We start from the raw sequence: 24,981 nt of genomic DNA on the forward strand, positions 1-24,981 counted from the left end.
AAAAGCCCAAAAATGCGAATCCACATGCAATTTTAATGGAGGAATGCGCTGGTACCTGTGCGTACGCACAGGTCTGTGCATGGGCACAGCCTGTGCGTGGGCACAGGTGCTAATTTCCATTCTGTTCTGAGCATGGGCACAGCCTGTGCGTAGGCACAGGTGATATTTTTTTGACCCCTGTGCCTGGGCACAGAAGCTGTGTGTGGGCACAGGTCCTGATTTTCTATTCTGTGCATGGGCATAGAAGCTGTCCGTGGGCACAGGCTGATATGCTTTTCTCCTTTGTTTTCTTCATATTTTCTCCCTTTTTGCTTGCTTTCTTCCACTTCTACCAAACCATTCTTGCCTCTAGGACCTGAAATCACTCAACAAACATGTCATGGCATCAAACGGAATAAAAGTGGAATTAAATTGCTCATTTCAAGCACATAATTGTATGTTTTCACATTTAGGATCAAATTAGAGACCAAACACAAAAGTATGCTATTTGGGTGAATAAGTGTGAGTTTATATGATGAAATCCATCCAATTTAAGCTAAAATATATCGTTAAATATGCACTCATCAATGCTTAATGTCCTTGACCGAGTTCCTTTTCCAAAGGTTGTATGTAGTGAGATGTATCCTAGTGGTTGGATTGGGGTGTCTCCCAAACTGAACAAGCTATTTGGATATGCTCTGAGCTCTTTATCTTGCAAACCGAGCTTGTCGAAGATAGATTTGAACAAGATGTCTGCGAAGCTTCCTTGGTCCACCAATATTCGGTAGAGATTAGCATTGGCGAGTGTTCATGTCCTGGGTCGAGCTGTACAACCTAGGCAAGTCAACCGACCTCCTCAGGTCTGGATTCCCCGACCTCTTCTCAAAGAGGTCGGCCAAATCACCATGGGAGCCCAAAGCAAGCCCAATGAAGGGACACATCCCAATCTAAAGGCAGACAAAGCCTAGAAAGGATAAGGGCGGTTCCCCTTAAAAGATAAGATGACTTCACTCAAAGATAAGATAAGATAACTATCTTATCCCCAGAAAGGTCACTCCATACTGTTATAAATATGCTGGAGCACCCAGGTATAACTCATACTCAGATTCTACCAAAAACCTGCCTAAAGCACGTGCTAACTTAAGCATCGGAGTCTCTTGCAGGTACCACCACCCGCCGGTGACGAAGGATCAGCAGCACTGCCAAGTCCAACAAGTCGGACATGACAGCTCCAACCACCACCACAGATCTCGTCCGAGATCGACCTACAGTTTCAGGTAACCCTCGGAGCATTGGTGCCGTGGCCGGGAAACCTGGAAGTCATCCCATCATCATGGCGGAAAACATTGACAATGATCACAACTCTGATTTGGACAACAGAACACCGCATAAGAATTCGAACAGCACACCCAAAGATACACCTCAACAAAACGGAGAGAAGCATTCTCTGGATACAAAAATTTTAGAAGCCCTCCAAGAATAGCAAAATCGACTCAAGCAGCTTGAACAGGAGGTTGAATTCTAGCGCAAAGCCAAAAGAAACCTCCGGAGAGAAACTAGGCGACGTCGAGAGTTAGAGGACAAGCTTTTGAAACTCGAAGCCGACCTAAAAACCAAAACCATTCAACCCGGCCACGATGACAACTACCCCAAGGATCAAGATCCCTTCACAAAAGAAATCATGAAAGCGAAAGTTCCAAAGGATTTTAAAGCCCCCGATATGACCCTATACAATGGTACGTCTGATCCAAGTCATCATCTCAGCAACTTCAAAAGCAGAATGTATCTCACTGACGCCTCAGACACTATTCGATGCAAAGCCTTCCCAACTACTCTATCAAAGATGGCAATCAAGTGGTTCGACAGCTTGCCCCCTAGATCCATCACAAGTTTTGACGACTTAGCCAAAAAGTTCCTTGCTAGATTCTCCATCCAAAAGGACAAGGCCAAACATGCCCCAAGCTTATTAGGAATCAAGTAAGGAGATCGAGAGAGTCTTCGATCTTGCATGGAAAGATTCAATAAAGCGTGCCTAGACATACAAAGTCTTCCAACAGAAGCAGCAATCATGGGACTCATCAATGGTCTAAAAGAAGGACCCTTCAGGCACTCAATATCGAAGAAGCACCCCACATCTCTAAACGAGGTTCAAGAACGAGTAGAGAAGTATATCAACATGGAAGAAAACTCTCGACTAGGAGAGACCTCAAAACCCAGATTCTCCTACCCTTCCCGAGATAAGGATAAAGAGTCCAAGAAAAATGAAAATCAACACAGAGAGAAGCCTAAAAAATACCACAATTACAACCCCCTTAGGATGTCTCTTGTGGATGTTTACCGAGAAGTATGCCACACTGAGAAGATTCCACCACCCCGTCCAATCAAAAGCAAAAAAGGAGGGGGAAATCGGACAAAATACTGTGAATACCACTGCATCTATAGACATCCTACCAACGAGTGTTTAGACTTAAAGAATGTCATAGAAAAATTGGTAAGAGAAGGGCGACTAGATCGGTACTTAGCCAACAAAACAGAGGAACCCAGAAAGACATGTTCACGTGATAGATGGAGGATTTACAGGAGGAGGAATCTCTAAATCATCTCGCAAAAGGCACCTTAAAGGAATATATCATGTTGGAGGAGGAGAGGGATCACCCAACCTCCCTACTATTACTTTTACCCAAGAAGACGCGGCAGGCATCATCCCGGGACATGATGATCCCATGATCATTACTATCATATTGGCCAATGCTAATCTCCACCGTACACTGGTAGACTAAGGAAGCTCAGTGGATATCTTGTTTAAGTCCGCCCTCGACAAACTCGTTCTACAAGAAAAATAGCTCAGAGCATATCCGAACAGGTTGTTTGGACTAGGAGACACTTCAATTCAAGCACTTTGATATATCTCACTACACATTACCTTGGGAAAGGGAACCCAATCAAGGACACTCAACATAGACTACATCGTAGTCGACCTAAGTTCAGCTTACAATGCCTTAATAGGTCGGACAACGCTAAATCAGCTTGCCGCAGTAGTGTTGACTCCACATCTATGCATGAAGTTCCCAACCCCAGAAGGGATCGCCATAATAAAAGGAGACCAGAAAATTGCACGACGCTATTACAACGAAAGTCTGAACCTTAGAGGTAAAGGAGAAGAAGTCAACAGTATCAAACTCGGAGAAGTTCGAGGTCGGGAAGAACTTCGTCCACAACCTGAGGGCAAGATCGAGGACGTCCAGATCGGAGATATCTTAGATAAAACAACAAATATTGGGGCGACCTTGAAAAAAGACATAAAGGTGTCTCTAATACAGTTCCTAAAGGATAATGCCGACCTCTTTGCTTGGAAGGCCGTAGACATGCCAGGCATAGACCCCAAACTAATGTGCCACAAACTGGCAGTATACCCAGGATCTCGGCCAGTACAACAAAAGCGTAAAAAACTCGGACCAGAAAGATCCCAAGCTGTGGAAGAACAGGTACAAGCTCTACTGGAGGCAGGATTTATAAGAGAGGTCAAGTACCCACTATGGCTAGCCAATGTTGTTTTGGTAAAAAAGTCAAATGGGAAGTGGCAGATGTGCACCTGCTACACCGACCTCAATAAAGCCTGCCCGAAAGATCCCTATCCACTCCCAAGTATCGACACTCTAGTAGATGCCTCCTTCGAATACAAGTACCTCTCCTTCATGGATGCTTATTCAGGATATAATTAAATCCCGATGTGCCCACCCGATCAAGAAAAAACCTCATTCCTAACCCCAAAAGCAAATTACTGTTATGTCGTCATTCCATTCAGACTCAAAAATGCAGGAGCTACCTACCAAAGATTGATGAACAAAGTCTTCGCAGAACACATTGGAAAACTAATGTAGGTATATGTAGATGACCTATTAGTAAAAACACAAAGTGATGAATCTGTTCATACCCTGGGTTGAGCTATTCGAGTCGGGATGTTTAGTAAAACAAGCTACCGACCTCTTAGGGTCAAGCGGACCGACTTCGTTATAAAGAAGTCGGCCAAAGCGACAGAAAAGCCCAAAGAAGGGCCCAATTCAAGGAATACGACCCAGATCCGAAAGGCAGCCCAAGCCGATAGAGACAAGGGCGGTTCCATGGAAGATAAGCTGACCTCAACAAAAGATAAGATAAGATAAGATAACTAACTTATCTTATCCGCAGAAGGTCACATCTCACCATTATAAATACACTGGAGCACCAAGGTATAACTCATACTCTGATTCTACTAAAAACCTGCTTAATACCCTTGCTAACTTAAGCATCAGAGTCCCTTGCAGGTACCCCCACCTTCCGGTGACGAAGGATCAGCAGTACTTTCAGTTCAACAAGTCGGACACACCAGCTCCGGCCGTCATACACCAGCCGGACATGTTGGCCCCGACCAAAGCAAAAGATCTCGACCGAGATCGACCTACAGTTTCAGGTAACCCTCGGAACACTGGCGCCGTTGCTGGGGACCTAGAAGTCATCCCACCACCATGGCAGACAACCATGACAACGACCACGATTCAGATCTAGAAGATAGAACGCCGCACAAGAATAAAGATGCTACACTCAAAGATACTCCGGAGTCCAACTGATCTAGCCATACACTTGATAGCTACGATTTTAGGAAATTGCACGATCGGCAAAAATTCCTTCCGGCAAGTGCACCGGTTATCGTCAAGTAAAAACTCATAATAGAGTGAGGTCGAATCCCACAAGGATTGGTTGAATGAGCAATTCGGATTAGAAGTGTGTTCTAGTTGAGCGGATCAAGATTTAGATGAGAATTGCGGAATCTTAAATTGCATGAATTAAAGAGCGAGAAGTTAAAGTGCTGAAATTAAAAAGGGATGGGGGTGATTGCATGAATTGAAATTGCAGAATGTAAATAGAAAGGGGTAGATCAGAGAGAGGGGTTCATTGGGGTCAGGAGATATTGAAATCTCCGAATCAAAACATTTTCATCTCTTCCTCAACCAATGCATTCATTGAATCTTGCTTGGCAATCTTATATGATTGGATCCCAATTCCTTGGCTCACCAATTCTCTCTAAAATCAAACAAATTCCCAATCCCTTGGTTTAAATGTTCATAAGAAGAGATGATGCTCGATCACTGATTATACCACACAGTTTTATGGACCACAATTTGGTAGGATTACATGTCACAATATCCATCCAAACCCCAATCCAATTCACTGTGAGAAAGCTTCTCTAGCATGAATCCTCCATTCCTTTCCTAAGGTTCCGAAGAATTCCAATTATGGATAGTTTCTTTCCCAAGACAACTAACCAATGGAATTAGATCGAGAAGCTTTCTAACAAAATTCAAGAGAAAAGATTGAAGAAGAAGATAAAAACTATTATTGATTCATTGAATTACAATAGAGCTCCCTAACCCAATGAAAGGGGTTTAGTGAGTCATAGCTCTGAATTCAATTACAAAAGTATGAAAACTAGCAAAGATGATCAAAAGTTCTCCGATCCGTGTCCCCAAAAGTAAAAGTTTCTAACTAACTTAAATTCTATCCTATTTATACACTTTCTAAATTGAGCTTCTGTTGTGTTTCTTGGGCTTTGAGGCTTTTCCCTGATTTCCTTTTGCTTTGGGTTTATGGTCCATAATCCTGATGAGGCTGTGATCCAATTCTGTAACATTCATTGAGCAAACTTAGTGATAAACAAGTAATGACACAAGACTCAACAAATTGAAGTTCCAGACTCATCAATTCTTCAGGCCCAATCCCATAAACCATGATATTCAATTGGGTTTCCTACCATAATACGTTTAAGTTAATGTTTGTGCTCAAATGCTAACTTAAACTTCAATATATTTGGCCCAGAAACCCTTTCAAAAAGTGGCGTTTAAGTTGAAGTTTAAGTTTCAGTTTAAGGTTAAACTGAAACTTAAACGTGGAAATGGAAGAAAGCAACCCAGGAGTGTGAAATGTCGAACACGTTTAAGCTTCAGTTTAAGGTTAAACTGAAGCTTAAACGTGGAAATGAAGAAAGCAACCCTGGAGGAGCAATTGGGTCGAACACGTTTAAGCTTCAGTTTAAGGTAAAACTGAAGCTTAAACGTGGAAATGAGAAAGCAACCCTGGAGGAGAGAAATAGTCGAACACGTTTAAGCTCCAGTTTAAGGTTAAACTGGAGCTTAAACGTGGAAATGCTCCTGGTGCCTTTCTTACTTCTGGCGTTTAACCTCCAGTTTAAGGTTAAACTGGAGGTTAAACGTGGAAATGCTTCCTGGTGAGAAATTGTGTCGAACACGTTTAAGCTCCAGTTTAAGGTTAAACTGGAGCTTAAACGTGGAAATGCTCCCTTGGTGGAATTCTCATTCTGGCGTTTAACTTCCAGTTTAAGGTTAAACTGGAGGTTAAACGCCAGTTCCAGCATTTCTTAGCCTTCATGATTCTGGCGTTTAAGCTCCAGTTTAGGCTTAAACTGGAACTTAAACGCCATTTCCAGCATTATATGGCTTGGTAGTTTAAGTTCCAGTTTAAAGTTCCAGTTTAAGCTTAAACTGGAACTTAAACTCCACATGTGATATTCAAGCTTCCTTTATTGATTTTGTTGCTTCCTTGCCTAGCCTCTTCTTCCCTGAAATCATCCAAACAATTGCATCAAAGTCTTGCAAAATTTCATAAGAAATCTTCCATTCATAGCATTCAAGTAATATAACTAAAAACTCATGGAATTTGCATCAAAATCATACTGTTTGGATGGTTCATTGCTTTGTTATTCATTTAACCATTCTTGGTTACTTTAAGCTCAAGAAAATGCATAAAACAACTAAAACTAACAGAAAAATGCTAGTGAAATTAGCCTAAGATACCTTGGCATCACCAACGGGGACAAAAATTCATCAAACCCAGGAATAATAGAGGCGCTTCAAGATCGATTAAAGCAACTCGAGAAAGAAGCCCAACATCAACGCGAAAAGGAAGAGGATCTACATCGGGAAATAAGGCGACGCCGGGAATTAGAAAATAAGCTTCTAAAACTCAAAGCCGATCTCAAAACCAAAGCTACTCGATCCACTCCAGAGGATAGCTCCCACTAGGGTCAAGATCCATTCACCAGAGAAATCATGAAGACAAAAATTCCAAAGGACTTCAAACTCCCGGATATGACTTTGTATGACGGCACTTCAGATCCCAATCATCACCTTAGCAATTTCAGAAGCAGAATGTACCTCACTGACGCCTCAGATGCAGTACACTGTAAAGCTTTTCCAACAACTCTTACCAAGATAGCCATTAGATGGTTCGACAGCCTACCTCCAAAGTCCATCTCAAGCTTCGACGACCTGGCCAAAAAGTTCCTGGCCAGATTTTCCATACAAAAAGATAAGGCTAAACACGCCCCCAGCCTACTAGGAATCAAGCAAGGAGATCGGGAGAGTCTTCGTAACTACATGGAAAGATTCAACAAAATATTTATGAACATACAAAGTCTACCAACAGAAGCTGCCATTGTGGGCCTCATAAACGGCCTACGAGAAGGACCTTTTAGTCAATCTATATCAAAGAAGTACCCTGCATTCCTGGACGAAGTACAAGAACGAGCGCAGAAGTACATCAACATGGAAGAGAATTCTCAACTGGGGGAAGCCTCGAGGTTCGGTCCCACCTACCGAGACAAAGATAAAGAATCCAAGAAAAAGAAAGATCACTCCGGGGAGAAAATCAAAAAATATCATAACTACACCCCCTTAGGGTATCCTTGGTAGATGTTTACAAAGAAGTCTTCCATACAGAGAAAATACCCCCAGCTCGGCCACTCAAAGTTAAAAGGGGAGGAGGAAATCGGAGCGAGTACTGCGAGTATCATCGAGTCCGAGGACACTCCACCAACGAATGCTTTGACTTGAAAAATGTCATAGAAAAATTAGTAAGAGAAGGAAAACTAGATCGGTTTTTGGCCAACAGGGATGAAGAGCCAAGAAAAAGAAGAAGGGATGAAGATGTCGGACGATCTGAGCGATCACCTCGCACACCGGAAAGACACGTCCACATGATACACGGTGGATTCGCGGGAGGAGGAATCTCCAAATCATCCCGCAAGTGACACCTCAAAGAAGTGTACCATGTCGAAGGAAAGAAAGAGGCGCCAGACATCCCAGCAATTACGTTTACCAAAGAAGACGCATCTGGAATCATCTCGGGACACGACGACCCCATGGTGATCACCATCATACTGGCAAACGCCAATCTCCACCGTACATTAATTGACCAAGGAAGCTCCGCCGACATCTTATTCAAAACTGCCTTCGATAAGCTCGGCTTAGAAGAAAAAGAGCTAAGAGCATACCCGGACAACCTGTTCGGACTTGGGGACACCCCAATACAACCACTGGGATACGTATCGCTACATACAACCTTCGGAAAGGGGAACCAATCCAGAACACTCAAGATAGACTACATCGTGGTCGACGTAAGATCAGCCTACAATGCCTTAATAGGTCGGACAACGTTAAACTAACTCGGAGTAATAGTTTCAACTCCACACCTACATATGAAATTCCCAACTGCAGAAGGGATAGCTACAATAAAAGCAGATTGAAAAATGGCGCGTCACTGTTATAACGAAAGTCTAAACCTTAGAGGCGAAGGAGAAGAGTTCCACACAATCGAACTTGGTAGAGTTCAGAGGTGAAAAGAACTCCGTCCACAGCCTGAAGGTGAAGTAGAGAAAGTTCAGATCGGAGATACCCCGGATAAGACAACTAATATCGGCACAATCCTGAAAAGAGACGCAAAAGAATCACTCATACAGTTTCTACGAGACAATGTTGACCTCTTCGCATGGAAAGCCGCCAACATGCCAGGCATAGATCCCGAACTAATGAGCCACAAGTTGGCAGCCTATTTGGGATCTCGGCCGGTACAACAAAGACGAAGAAAACTCGGGCCAGAACGATCTCAGGCTGTGGAAGAACAGGTGCAGGCACTACTAGAGGCAATATTCATAAGAGAAGTCAAATACCCACTATGGCTAACAAACATCGTCTTTGTGAGAAAGTCAAATGGGAAGTGGCGAATGTGCACCGACTACACCGACCTCAACAAAGCCTGCCCAAAAGACCCTTATCCACTCCCAAGCATCGATGCTCTAGTAGATGCCTCATCTGGATATAAGTATCTCTCATTTATGGACGCATACTCGGGGTACAACCAGATTCCAATGTATCCACCGGATCAAGAAAAAACCTTGTTTCTAACACCCAAAGCAAACTATTGCTACATCGTAATGCCTTTTAGCCTTAAGAATGCGGGAGCTACATATCAAAGGCTAATGAATAAGGTCTTCTCAGACCACATCGAAAAAATCATGGAGGCCTACGTGGATGACATGTTGATAAAGACACAAAGTGAAGAGACATTACTAACCGACCTGGTCCAAGTGTTCGGCACCATACGGAAGCATGGCATACGACTTAACCCGGCTAAATGCACTTTCGCAGTGGAAGCAGGTAAGTTCTTGGGCTTTATGCTCACACAAAGAGGAATTGAGGCAAATCCAGATAAATGCCAGGCCATACTCAACATGAAAAGCCCAACATGCGTCAAAGAGGTACAACAACTCAATGGGAGATTGGCGGCCTTATCCAGATTCCTAGCAGGGTCAGCGATAAGATCCCTCCCTTTCTACGCTACTTTAAGGAAGGGAAAGAACTTCGAGTGGACAACATAATGTGAGCAAGCCTTCCGAGACTTCAAAGAATTCTTGGGACGGCCACCTATCCTATCTCGACCACGAGAAGGAGAACCACTCATATTGTACCTCGCAGTAGGAAGTCGGGCAATAGCCTCAGCACTAATTAGAAAAGACGAGGGCGGGCAACAACCCGTCTACTTCATTAGTAAAGCACTACAGGGGTCAGAGCTGAACTACCAGAAAATAGAGAAGTTTGCCTACGCTCTCATACTAACATCCCGACGACTTCGCCCGTACTTCCAAGCCCATACCATTAAGGTTTGGACCAACCAGCCCATAAAGGGGATATTGCAGAAAACAGATCTAGCAGGAAGAATCCTACAATGGGCAATCGAGTTGTTCGAATTCGACCTCCAATACGAGCCACAGACAGCCATTAAATCACAATACCTAGCCGACTTCATTGCAGAATTCACAGACACCCCGGAGATTCCCATAGAGTGGAATATATACGTGGACGGTTCCTCGAATAAAATCGGAAGTGGCGCAGGTGTGATAATCGAAAGCAACCAAGGAACCCAACTTGAGCTTTCCCTCAAATTCGGATTCCCGGCACCAAACAACCAGGTGGAATACGAAGCATTATTAGCTGGTTTGAAGCTAGCTAGGGAGGTTGGAGCTCAGAAACTTAACATCTACAGCGATTCACAAGTCGTTACCTCACAAATAATAGGGAGCTACCAAGCCAAAAATCCTACCATGAAAAAATATTTGGATAAAACCAAGGAACAGCTCGGACAACTCGGGGAATATAGGATCTACCACATACCTCGCGAGCAAAATGCCCGAGCTGGCGCACTCTCAAAACTAGCCAGCACCAAACCAGGGTGCAACAATAGAAGCCTCATTCAGGAAATACTGTAGAACCCATCAATATCGAAAGAAGAAAAAATCCTAGCCATAACAGGTTGGGATCAAGGATGGATGACCCCTATAATTAACTACCTCAAGACAGAAGCGCTCCCTACAGATGAAAAGGAGGGAAAGAGGTTGAAAATGGAGGCACAATACTACACTATCATAAACAACACCCTCTTTAGATCTCAATACCATTGTTAAAATGCGTACCGACCTCAAATACAAAGGAAGTCTTGGAAGAAGTACACAGCGGCATTTGTGGTAATCATCTCGGAGTGCAGGCTCTCACCAAAATGGTACTCCGAGAGGGATTCTATTGGTCAACTCTACAAAAGGAATCTACAGAATTTGTAAAGACATGTCCACCATGTCAGAAGCATGCCAACTTTCACATCGCCCTACCGGAAAAGCTCATCAGCGTGACCTCACCCTGGCCATTTGCAAAGTGGGGACTCGATCTTCTCGGACCCTTTCCCCAGGGATCGGGACAAGTCAAATTCTTCATAGTAGGGGTAGACTATTTCACAAAATGGATCGAGGCAGAACCCTTAGCCAATGCCACTACTCAAAGAAGCCAGAAATTCCTATATAGGAACATCGTCACAAGGTTCGGGGTCCCATACTCCATCACCACAGACAATAGCACCCAATTCACAGATGCAGGCTTCAGAAAACTAGTAGCCAACTTAAATATAAAACACCAGTTCACCTCCGTCGAACATCCCCAAGCTAATGGACAAGCTGAAGTGGCCAACAAAGTCATATTGGCCGGGCTGAAACGGAGACTACAAGAAGCTAAGGGAGCCTGGGCCAAGGAACTTCCACAAGTCCTATGGGCGTATCGAACAACCCCCCACTCTACTACGAACGAATCACCATTTCGATTAGCATATGGAGTGGAGGCAATGATTCCAATAGAAGTCGAGGAAGGGTCCCCCCGAGTAGTTCATTACAATGAACAAACCAACTCTCAACTTCAAAGAGAAGAGCTCGACCTACTTCCCAAAATCCAAGAAAGAGCTCGGATCAGAGAAGAAGCATTAAAGCGTCGAATGGCTTCCAGGTATAATCAAAAGGTAGTGCCAAGAGGTTTCGGTGAGAATGATCTCATCTTAATCCAAAATGATATTGGAACAACTCAACCCGGAGAAGGAAAGTTGGCAGCCAACTGGAAAGGACCCTACCGAGTCATAGAAGTACTTGGGAAGGGCTACTACATACTGTCCGAACTCGAGGGACGAGAACTCCCCAGATCATGGCATGCCTGTAACCTAAGGAGGTACTATAGCTAGGAAAGATAAAAGATCTCATCGCAAGATACACTCTTTTTCCTGAAAAGGTTTTTTAATGAGGTATCAAGACTGAGATATAATCTAAGGGTACAAAAACACCCGCATGTACATATTTACACTTTCTTTGAATAAAATACATTTCAGATATTCTACAAGTTCCCAAGACGCATTAATCTGAAGCATTCATCATCCGATTATAAAGCAACAGATCGACAAGAAAGTGAAGAACAAATTCACTGTACGATCTCGATAGGAATGATCGTTCGACAAAGGTGAAAACGTGATTCACCTAAAGGACGATCAAACCGGGACAGAAACCACTAACTACAAATCGGCAAAGATGAAAACAAAATAATGCAAGAAGTTATCGAAAGTGATCTCAAAAAAGAACCTGACGAGGTCTTATGGATTGCTATATAATAACTTAAAAAGACTGGCCGACATCAAGAAGTCGGATCAAGTCAACCCAAGTTATCAGTGAATCCCTGGAAAGAGGTCTGGCCAACCTTATTAAAGAGGAATTGCTATAACTTAGAAGAGATCGACCTAACGAAGTTGGTCTCCTACAAAAAAAAGTTATAAAAGTAATCCCTGAAAGAGACCTAACAAAGGTCCAAGAAAGAGGATTACAAAAATAACTTAGAAGAGATCGACCTAACAAAGTCGGTCTCCTACAAAACAAGTTATAAAAGTAATCCCTAAAGAGACCTAACAAAGGTCCAAGAAAGAGGATTCCAAAAATAACTTAGAAGAGATCGACCTAACGAAGTCAGTCTCCTCCAAAACAAGTTATAAAAGTAATCCCTGAAAGAGACCTAACAAAGGTCCAAGAAAGAGGATTACAAAAATAACTTAGAAGAGATCGACCTAACGAAGTCGGTCTCCTACAAAACAAGTTATAAAGTAATCCCTGAAAGAGACCAGACAAAGGTCCAAAAAAGAGGACTACAGAAATAACTTGGGAGCCCAACACGACAAAGTTATAAGATTAATCCCTGAAAAAGACCTGAACAAAGTCCAAGAAAGAGGATTATTGAAATAACCTAGAAGGGACTGACGTGAAAAAACCGGACCAACGAAAGCTACAACTTGGACCGACAAGAAGAAATCGGACCAACGAAAGGTACAGCTTGGACCGACAAGAAGAAATCAGACAAACGAAAGATACAGTTTGGACCGACCAGAAGAAGTGAGACCCACACAGTCACGGCATCCAAGGATCCAAGTTACAAACAATAAGTACAAAAGCAATCCAAAGAGGTCAAGCTGCAAGATTCCAACACTCTCAGAAACCAGAAGAGATACCATGTTAAAGCGCAACAAAAGCATAATATAATAAAGCTTCAAGTGGCCACCAAAATCCGCCACAGAAAGCTACTTTTGTTTTTCAAAATAAAAGTTGCCAGGCAGGAAACCAAAAAGCGTCGATAGTTAAACAAAACAATAAACAGTTCAAAAAGCCCACAAAACTGGGCTATTTACACAAATACTTTAAAAAGAAGATCAACAAAGATTGGGAGCCTCCCTGACAGCATCAGTACGAGGAGAAGGAAGGCGAGTCTGAATAGGCACAGCATCTACAGTTCCATCATCCCGTTTCAGAATCTGGCAATCCGGATCAGACATAGCGGGAGGAACCGAGGAGGTCGACACTTTGACAGAGGGCATTGGGAGAGGTTCAACATCATCATCATCCTGGTCATCAGGGACAATCTTACCATCCCTCACAACATTATCCAGGCTGAAGAGAGTAATGTTGGCCTCAGGAGCAATAACCCGAACCTGCTCCTTCAGATTCTCATAGGCAGCAGTTACACTACCAACAAGATGACCCTGGAGCTCGGAGTAATCAGCTCGGGCGTTCTCCAACTCCTCCTTCAAACGCATTCCCTCTCGATAAGATGTGACATAGCTATCCTTATGCCTTAGCGCCGTGTCCTCAACCAGCCTTACAGAGGTAGCCAAAGAGAGGGAACTCACATTCTCATTCTCCAGATCTCTTTCCAACTTGGCCACCTTCACTTCAAGCTCTTCCTTCAAGCCTTTTATCCGATCAAACTCCCGTTTGGCCTCCTCTATAAAAGCTTTGGTGGCATGGAGAGGAAGACTTTGAGCAGTTCGTTATAGGGCCACTCCCATGTGTGCCATTTTGATACTACTTCGAGTTATATAATCATAATGATGAAGAAGTGACACGTCATCCATAGAGAGGGCACCATAAGGAGCGATTTGTTGATCTACAAACTCGATCGCGTCAAAGTCAGGAGCATCAAGGTTGAAAGGCTCAATTGTTTTTTGCTTCTTACTAGGAGGAGCGCCAGAAGCAGCGGCAGAAGTCTGTGGAGGATCGACCAGACGAACCCGAGGAATATGAATCAGTTTCCTCGGCCCCGGAGAACTGGACACAGGAGGCTTCACTGGAACCTGAGAAGATCCCTCTCCGGCCACCTTGGCCGAGATGTTCAGAGCAGCAGTTGCCTTCTTTGCCTTTTTAAAGGCCTTCATGGAGTCGTTGTTCTTTGACATCTCTGCAAATACAAATCCAACCACAGCAGAGAGTTACAATCACGATAAGAGAAAGGAAAAATGAAGAAACAAGTATAGAAACAAGCCAGACAAGTACCCAAAACAGTCCGAACCAAGGATGCGTCATTCAAAAACCTTTTTGTATCAAGATGGGGCGGGGCCCCCCCATAAATCCTCAAGCACAAAAAGAAAGGCATGCTCAACATCATCAAGCATCTCCCAGGTATAGCGAGACACCCTTACATCCCTCTACCACTCTAGAGGGAAAGAAGGCTCATCATTTTCATCAAGAAAAAAGGGGCGGACCCCCTCGACAGCATGAACTTTAAAGAAGTAATTCTTGAAGTCCTTAAAGGACTCGTCATACATGGCGAAAACTTTATGGCCCTGAGCAGACCGAAAAGAAGCCCAAGAAGCTTTCTTTTTTGAAGAACTGCCAGGCTTGGCAGAAACAAACAGATAAAGGAAAAGAGTCTGAGAAGGTGTTACATCTAACTCTCTACAAAGAAGCTGAAATATTTTAATAAAACCCCAGGAATTGGGGTGAAGCTGGGATGGGAAAATATTACACGACCACAACAGGTCGGTCTCAAAGGCAGTAAAAGGAAAAGTAACGTTCAACTGACTGAAGAAGTATTCATAGGCGTAAAAGAAGGGACGCTCAACCTCGATAGAGGTCGGAAAACAAACCCTCTCATCAGAATCAGGAGCAACAAGCTCATAATCCCTCTCCCGGGCACTGTTACCACAAATCCTATGACGCTTCCTCAGCGCTACACAAAATTCAGCATCCACAACAGAAACACACAGCAAGACAAGGGAGTCCAGCCAATCGGACATCCCCTCAGGAACTCTGGAAGACATCTCTACAATGTTATTACGGGAAGACATGAGGCCAACTAATCCTACAATAAGAAAAGAAGATGGGGTTACTAAAAATATCTCGGACAGGGGAGAAAACAACTCGATCAAATACAATACAGATAAACAAATAGAAAAGGAAACCCCAAGAATCAAGTCAACATATTGGGGTATCCTTTGGAGGCAGTAACAAAGCAAGGTTTTCAGGAAAAATCTATAGCTCGCACCCCAGCACCTCTCAAACAAGAAAAGAAGATTGCAGACAGCAAGCATTTTTTCATCAAAACAAAACACAAAAATCATCAAAATCACTGCCTTACAGTCTATCAGCAGAAAGCATGCATCCCCAAGCATCAAAGCACGCCAAGTAGAAACCATCAAAGATGCAACCTTTTTCAGAATCAGACTAAAAAGCAATCTTCAAACAAAGCAAGGAAAAGATGCAGATTTTCTAGATATTGGTATCAGACAGAAACAAAAGAACATGCAAAAGCCCTAAAAAGCATCAAACAACAGAAAAATACGAAAAGAACTAACCTGGAGAAGAAAGAAGCTTCAAAGGAAAAAGGAGACGTAAAAATGAAAGCTACCCAGAAAATCGCCAAGCGACATCGCAACACAAGAAAAGAAGAAATGTAGGCAAAAAACAGAGAGCGAGAGAACGAAGGAAGAAATTGCGAAGAAGTTACGAAAAGAGTGAAGAAGAGAAACCGTTTCTGGGTTTTCAAAAATCAAAATAAAGAGCCAAAGAAAAACGGGGCAATTAATACTAATTAATGAAAGTATTAAACCCTCGCACGTTCCCAAAGCGCTGATGTAAAAACGCGCACTTTTAGAGGAAAACGTTCTACATTCAAAGTTGCTACAAAGGAATCGACAAAATGCTTGAGTTCGGCTTCACCAAAGAAGGACCGAAGTCAAGGACTCGACCTCAAAAAAGAAGACCGAGCTCAAGCAGGGGCACTGTTCATACCCTGGGTCGAGCTATTCGAGCCGGGATGTTCAGTAAAACAAAGCTACCGACTTCTTAGGGTCAAGCGGACCGACTTCGTTATAAAGAAGTCGGCCAAAGCGACAGAAAAGCCCAAAGAAGGGCCCAATTCAAGGAATATGACCCAGATCCGAAAGGCAGCCCAAGCTGATAGAGACAAGGGCGGTTCTATGGAAGATAAGCTAACCTCAACAAAAGATAAGATAAGATAAGATAACTAACTTATCTTATCCGCAGAAGGTCACATCTTACCATTATAAATACACTGGAGCACCCAGGTATAACTCATACTCTGATTCTACTAAAAACCTGCTTAATACCCTTGCTAACTTAAGCATCGGAGTCCCTTGCAGGTACCCTCACCCTCAGGTGATGAAGGATCAGCAGCACTTTCAGTTCAACAAGTCAGACACACTAGCTCCGGCCGTCATACACCAGCCGGACACGTTGGCCCCGACCAAAGCAAAAGATCTCGACCGAGATCGACCTACAGTTTCAGGTAACCCTTGGAACAGAATCATTATTGTCCGACCTCACCAAAGTGTTCGACACCATAAGAAAGCATGGCATGCGACTTAACCCCACAAAATGTACCTTCGCAGTAGAGGCTGGCAAATTCTTGGGCTTCATGCTCACAAAAGAGGAATTGAAGCAAACCCGGATAAATGTCGGGCCATACTCGACATAAAAAGTCTGATCTATGTCAAAGAGGTACAACAACTCAACAGAAGACTGGCAGTCCTGTCCAGATTTCTAGCCGGGTCAGCCATAAGATCTCTCCCCTTCTACGCCACATTAAGGAAGCGAAAGATATTCGAATGGACAACGGTGTGCGAGCAGGCTCTCCAGGATTTCAAAAGGTTTTTGGGACAACCACCTATTCTGACTCAACCGTAGGAAGGAGAACCACTTTTGTTATACCTCGCAACAGTAAATCGGGCAATAGCTTCAGCACTAGTTCAAGAAGATGAAAGTGGGCAACAACCCATCTACTCATCAGCAAAACCCTACAAGGGGCCGAACTGAACTATCAAAAGATAGAAAAGTTCTCCTACGCTCTCATACTAATTTCTCGATGACTTCGCCCATATTTTCAAGCTCACACCATCAAGGTCCAGACCAACCAGCCCATGAAAGGCATTCTACAAAAAACAGACTTAGCTGGAAGAATTCTATAGTGGGCAGTAGAACTATCTGAGTTCGATCTTCAATATAAAGCTCGGACGGCCATCAAGTCACAGTATTTGGCCGATTTCATTGCCGAATACACGGACACTCTGGGAACTCCTTTAAAATGGAATATTTATGTAGACGACTCTTCAAACAAAACTGGGAGTGGTGCAGGAGTGATAATCGAAAGCAACCAGGGAACCCAAATCGAACTCTCCCTAAAGTTCGAGTTCCCTACTTCAAACAATCAGGCCGAATACGAAGCTTTACTAGCTGGTTTGAGACTGGCTAAGGAGGTTGGAGTTCAAAAGCTTATCAGCTTCAGCGGTTCCCAAGTAGTCACCTCACAAATAGCAGGGAACTACCAAGCTAAGGACCCTACCATGTAAAAATACCTGGACAAAATCAGGCATCAGCTCAGACATATCGTGGAATATGAGGTCCACCATATACCTCGAGAACAGAATGCTCGAGCTGATGCACTCTCAAATCAGAGATACTCCCTCAAATCAGAGATACTCCATATAGATAAGAAAGAGGCAAAGTGGCTAAGACGGGAGGCATAATACTATACCATCATAAACAACATCCTATATAAGAAAGGGATTTCGACACCCCTATTAAAATGTGTGTCGACCTCTAACACAAAGGCAGTTTTGAAAGAGATACACAGCAGCATGTGTGGCAATCATCTCGGAGCACAAGCTCTCTCCAAAAAAGTACTCCGAGCCAGATTCTTTTGGCCGACCCTGCAGAAAGAAGCAACCGAGTTCGTTAAGACATGCCCACCATGTCAACAACATGCTAACTTCCACATCACCCCACCAGAGGAGCTCATCAGTGTAACGTCACCTTGGCCGTTCGCAAAATGGGGAGTCGACCTCCTTGGACCCTTTCCCCAAGGATCAGGAAAAGTCAAGTTCCTCATTGTAGGAGTAGATTACTTCACAAAATGGATCGAGACAGAGCCCTTAGCTAATGCCACCACTCAAAGAAGTCGGAAATTCTTGTATAGAAACATTGTTACAAGGTTTGGGGTTCCTTACTCCATCACCACAGACAATGGCACCCAATTCACGGACACATGTTTCAGGAAGTTAGTAGCTGACTTGAAAATAAAACACCAATTCACATCCGTAGAACACTCGCAATCCAATGGGCAAGTAGAAGCTGCTAACAAGGTCATACTAGCCGGGTTAAAACAGAGATTGCAGGACGCAAAGGGAGCTTGGGCTGAAGAGCTCCCATAAGTCCTATGGACATATCGGACAACTCCACACTCCACCACAAGGGAATCACCCTTCCGATTGGCTTACGGAATGGAGGCAATGATCCCAGTAGAAATCGAAGAAGGATCCCCCAGAATGATCCACTACAATGAAGAGGTCAACTTCTAGAGTCAAATGGAAAAGCTCGACCTACTTCCAAAAATCCGAGAAAGAGCCCGAATTAGGGAAGAGGCGTTAAAATGTCGAATGGCCTCAAGATACAATCGAAAAGTCATCTAGCGAAGCTTCATCAGCAATGATCTCATCCTAATCCAAAATGACATCGGAACAGGTCGACCAGGAGAAGGAAAGCTAGCAGCTAATTGGAAAGAACCCTACCGATTTATAGAGATATTGGGAAAAGGTTACTACAAAGTGTCTGACCTCGAAAGGTGAGAGCTACCAAGGTCGTGGCATACCTACAACCTAAGAAGGTATTATAGTTAGGAGGTAGTAAAGATCTTAGGTCAAGGTGCACTCTTTTTCCTGAAAAAGGTTTTTTATTAAGGCACCAAGCCAAGATCTATAAAACTGCCTGACTTAGGGGGTAAGCACCCACATGTATATATTTTTTTTACCTATATGCCTATTTTCTATTTGAATAAAACTTTCCAGATTCTCTACAAAGTCTCTCTACCAAGACGTATTAATCTGAACGCAAAAATTCATCGCCCGATTACAAAGCTACAGGTTGGCATGGTAAAAACCAAATTCATCGCCCGATCACGCCAATGTCAGAAAGATAAAAATCGAATTCATCGATCGATTTTGACAAAGGTCAGCAAGGTGAAAACCAAATTCACCGCCCGGCTTCGACAAGGTCGGCCAAGTGAGAACCAAACTCACCGCCCAATTTCTACAAAGTCGGCAAGATGAAAAGTGATAAAAAACATATTAATGCAAGAAGTTATAAAAAGTAATCCATAGAAAGAGGCCTAACGAGGTCTAAGAAAAAATGGATTGCTGGTGCATGGAATTGTGATCATCAACAATGGCGCCCAAAAACTTGGTGCTCTCAAACGTGAATCACACTTCGTCACAACTCCGCACAACTAACCAGCAAATGCACTGGGTCGTCCAAGTAATACCATACGTGAGTAAGGGTCAATCCGACAAAGATTGTTGGTATGAAGTAACCTATGGTCATCTTGTAAATCTCAGTTAGGCAGATTCAAATTGGTTATGGAGTTTTGATAATTAAAATATAAATAAAACACAAAGTAAAGATAGAGATACTTATGTAATTCATTGGTGAGAATTTCAGATAAGTGTATAGAGATGCTTTGTTCCTTTTGAATCTCTGCTTTCCTACTGCCTTCATCCAATCCTCCATACTCCTTTCCATGGCAAGTTGTATGTTGGGTTTCACCGGCGTCAATGGCTACCTCACGTCCTCTCAGTGAAAATGGTCCAACTACGGGTTACGTAGGGCTAATCATCTGTCGGTTCTTGATCGTGTAGGAATAGGATTTACTATCCTTTTGCGTCTGTCACTACGCCCTACAGTCGCAAGTTTGAAGCTCGTCACAGTCATCCCATCCCAGATCCTACTCGGAATACCACAGACAAGGTTTAGACTTTTCAGATCTCAAGAATGCTGCCAATGATTTCTAGCTTATACCACGAAGACTCTGATCTCAAGGAATTGAAGGCTCTGTTGTCAGGAGAGGCAATCAATCACACATGAGCTAGTAATCTAAGAGATACACGCTCAATCTTAAGTAGAACGGAAGTGGTTGTCAGGAACGCGTTCATAGGTGAGAATGATGATGAGTGTCACGGATCATCACATTCATCAGGTTAAAGTGCGAGTGAATATCTTAGAACAAGAATAAGCTTGAATTGAATAGAAAATAGTAGTAATTGCATTAGTACTCGAGGAATAGCAGAGCTCCACACCATAATCTATGGAGTGTAGAAACTCCACCGTTGAAAATACATAAGTGACGAAGGTCCAGGCATGGCCGAATGGCCATCCTCCCCAAATGTGAAAATATAGCGTACAGGACTCTCTATGATCCGAAGGATCAGCTCTCGGATATCTAATACAAAAGTAAAAGGTCCTACTTATAATGAAACTAGCTATTAGGGTTTACAGAAATAGGTAAATGATGCAGAAATCCACTTTTGGGGCTCACTTGGTGTGTGCTTGGGCTGAACATTGAGCTTTACACGTGTAGAGGCTTCTCTTGGAGTTAAACACCAGCTTTTATGCCAGTTTGGATGTTTAACTCTGGTTTGTAACGTGTTTCTGGCGTTTAACTTCAGAATAGGACAGTGAAAGGGCGTTTGAACGCCAGTTTGCGTCATCAAAACTCGAGCAAAGTATAGACTATTATATGTTGCTGGAAAGCCCTGGATGTCTAATTTCCAACGCAATTGAGAGTGCGCTATTTGGAGTTCTGTATCTCCAGAAAATCCACTTCGAGTGCAGGGAGGTAAGAATCCAACAGCATCTGCAGTCCTTTGTCAGCCTCTGAATCAGATTTTTGCATCAAAATCATACTGTTTGGATGGTTCATTGCTTTGTTATTCATTTAACCATTCTTGGTTACTTTAAGCTCAAGAAAATGCATAAAACAACTAAAACTAACAGAAAAATGCTAGTGAAATTAGCCTAAGATGCCTTGGCATCACAACACCAAACTTAATACTTGCTTGTCCCTAAGCAAGTCCTGAGTTATTTGAGAAGAAAGTATGAAACAGAAAGCAATTACATTGGCTACATTAGTAAGCACTTGAAGTTCATCAGAAGGGTTTTATGCAGAAAGTTGCAGTATCACTTTTTCATTCTTATCAGGTAAGATTATCACTTTTTCATTGCATTCATCAAACACTGCTATGGCCTCTTGTTACTCTTATGTCTTTGGCACTTTTCCCTCCTTTGTTTTTCTTTTTTTCTTAGAGCTCCTTTGCTCCTTGTTTGCTCAGTGTCATGTGTTGCACAAGCCTTTGGCATTTTCTTTTTCTTATCAGTGCACTACACATATCCACTACAGGCATTTTAGTTCACATTTCTTCTTGAGACATTGGTGCCCAGCACCTCTTTGTGTGACTAAATGTTTTGTATTTAGGTTGCTCTTGATAATGGACTTTTGGTTGATAATCCCGGGTTAGTTAACCCAAGTTACCAAGTGTTGAAACACTCCTCAGAACCTATTCATCCAAGCATATCCTTAATACAGAAACACCACAGGCATTTGTCTCAGAAGTTCAAACCATTGGTGCCTAGCGTTTTTTTTTTTGCTTTTTGGTTGCCCTTTTTCAGTGGCTTTTTCTTCTTCTTTTTCTTTCTTTTTCATGGCCAAAGACATTTATTCATCAAGATCCATAGACAGTTTTCAATTTCTACACAAAAAATGATAATTCTACACTCTATTTCCAGTGATCTGACTAAACAATCAAGCATGCATACCACCACTTAATTCTACTTGATTTGTCACTAATTGAGCCAAGTTACTTTTGTTCAAACTTTTCTTTTATTTTTGGAAACAGAACAAGCATGGCAAGCATTTGTTTAAGAAGGTGAAGTTATATCCAAACATCTAGGCATTCACTTTATTCAAAGCAGTAAACAGACACTCATACTAAAAACTTCACATTCCAGAAAGATTCAACAATTACAGTTTAAACCAGAACAAGCATGCTTTTGTTTGCCTTTTTAAAGAATTGTCAAGGAACAACACCACCTTGTGAAATTTCTTGTTTTCTCTTTGTTGCCAGGAAATAATTTGATTTCTCCTTCTTCTCCTAGTTGTTACTTCATGTTTTTTCTAAGATCCTTGTTTCCTTTCCTGCAAAGAGTGATGAAGTTGCTTGCTTCTCAAGCACTTGAGTGGTTAGCTCAACTATGTATGGGTAAGCGTCTGAGTCTTAAGTTGGTGTGTGAACACCAAACTTAGTCTCCTACTTACTTCTCTGTTCTTTGAATCCTTGAGTTCTCCTTGGAATGAAGTTGCTGCTAAGGATTTTAAGCATTTCTGTGATTGCTTAGAATGGTTGTTCCTTTCATATAATTCAAAGGTTGTTGTGTTCAGTTGATCTTTATGGTGGAACATCAAACTTAGAGTCACACATTCCCCTTTGAATTATTGATCCACGAATTCATTGTTTGGTGTGAAACACCAAACTTAATTCTTTGCAATGCACAGAAACTACTTCACCTTTTTATTGAAACAATTAAAAGAAACAGCAAAGGGGTATTACCTCAGGTTGGGTTGCCTCCCAACAAGCGCTTCTTTAACGTCACTAGCTTGACGGTTGTCTTCCTCAGTTGAGGTGATATTTAACCTTGTCCTTCTCCTCCACATCTCCCAAGTAATGTTTGAGTCTTTGACCATTCACAGTGAAGGTTCGTTGTGACTTTTCTTCCATGATTTCTACTTGTCCATATTGGGAGACCTTGGTGACAAGGAATGGTCCAGACCACCTTGATTTTAGCTTCCCTGGAAATAGTTCAGCCTAGAATTGTAGAGCAATACTTTTTGTCCTTCTTCAAATTTCCTTGGGGCTATGTTGCTGTCATGCTTCTTCTTTGCTCTTTCTTTGTAAATTTTGGCATTCTCATAAGCTTCAGCTCTGAATTCTTCCAACTCTTGAATTTGCAACATCCTTCTTTCTCCAGCAGCTTTGCTGTCCAAGTTCAAGATTTTCAAGGCCCATAATGCCTTGTGCTCCAACTCCAGTGGCAAATGGCAAGCTTTTCCATATACTAGTTGGTAAGGAGACATTCCAATTGGTGTTTTGAAAGCTGTCCTATATGCCCAAAGAGCATCATCTAGCTTAATCGACCAGTCCTTCCTTGAAGTTCCCACAGTCTTTTCCAGGATTCTTTTGAGTTCCCTATTAGATATTTCGGCTTGCCCACTTGTCTGTGGATGGTATGGTGTGGCTACCTTGTGTTTGACTCCATATTTTAGAAGCAATGCCTCTAATGGTTTGTTGCAGAAGTGGCTTCCTCCATCACTGATGATTGCTCTTGGAACCCCAAAACGGCAAAAAATGTGTTTTCTGAGGAAGTTCATGACTACCTTATTATCATTGGTTGGAGTTGCTATTGCTTCAACCCATTTGGAGACATAGTCTACTGCCACAAGAATGTAATTATTTGAGTATGAGGTGGGAAAGGGTCCCATGAAATCTATTCCCCATACATCAAACAATTCAAGTTCCAGAATGAATTGTTGTGGCATTTCATTTCTTCTTGGCAGGTTCCCCGCTTTCTGGCATTCATGGCAGTGCTTCACTAGTTCCTTTGCATCTTTGAAGATAGTGGGCCAATAAAAACCACACTGCAACACCTTGGCTGCTGTTCTTTCTCCTGCAAAATGTCCTCCATAAGTGGAGCCATGGCAGTCCCATAAGACTTCCCTTCCTTCTTCCTCTGATATGCATCTTCTGAGTATGCCATCCGAACATTTTTTGAACAAGTATGGTTTGTCCCAAATGAAGTATTTGGCATCATTTACTAATTTCTTCTTTTGATGCTTGTTAAATTCCAACGGCAAATTCCCAGTGGCTTTGAAGTTTGCTATGTCTGCAAACCAGGGTGCTTTGTGAATTACCATGAGTTGTTCATCAGGGAAGCACTCATTTATATGTGTGCTTTGTGTGCTTCCTTCTTCACATGGTATTCTTGATAAATGGTCTGCCACCTTGTTCTCTACACCCTTCTTGTCTTTGATTTCAATGTCAAATTCCTGCAACAAAAGAACCCATCTAATAAGTCTTGGTTTGGATTCTTGTTTAGCAAGTAAGTATTTTAAAGCTGAATGATCAGTGAAGACAATGACTTTAGATCCAATGAGATAGGATCTAAATTTGTCAAATGCAAAGACTATTGCCAAGAGTTCTTTTTCAGTGGTTGTGTAATTCCTTTGGTTATCATTCAAGACTTTACTGGCATAATAAATCACATGTACCAAATTGTCTTTCCTTTGTCCTAACACTGCCCCAATAGCAAGGTCTGATGCATCACACATCAGTTCAAAAGGTAAGTTCCAATCAGGCGGGGCAATGATAGGTGCAGAGGAAAGTTTTTGCTTCAAAAGTTCATAGGCTAGCATGCAATTTTTATCAAATACAAAGGGTGTATCAGAGACAAGCAAGTTACTCAAAGGTTTGGCTATTTTAGAAAAGTCTCTAATAAACCTTCTGTAAAAGCCAGCGTGTCCCAAAAAAACTCCTAACTGCCTTGACATTACTTGGTGGAGGTAGTTTTTCAATGAGTTCCACCTTAGCTCTGTCCACCTCAATGCCTCTATTAGACACTTTATGGCCAAGGACTATTCCTTCTGTGACCAT

General features: G+C 42.5%; 1 pseudogene; it reads right to left on the reverse strand.

Annotated features, from left to right (window-relative positions):
* Positions 1 to 1,252: 1,252 nt before the first annotated feature.
* LOC140175176 (uncharacterized) lies at positions 1,253 to 24,981 on the reverse strand (annotated as a pseudogene).

This window comes from Arachis hypogaea, chromosome 9 (genome assembly GCF_003086295.3).
Source record: "Arachis hypogaea cultivar Tifrunner chromosome 9, arahy.Tifrunner.gnm2.J5K5, whole genome shotgun sequence".
Taxonomy (NCBI): domain Eukaryota; kingdom Viridiplantae; phylum Streptophyta; class Magnoliopsida; order Fabales; family Fabaceae; genus Arachis; species Arachis hypogaea.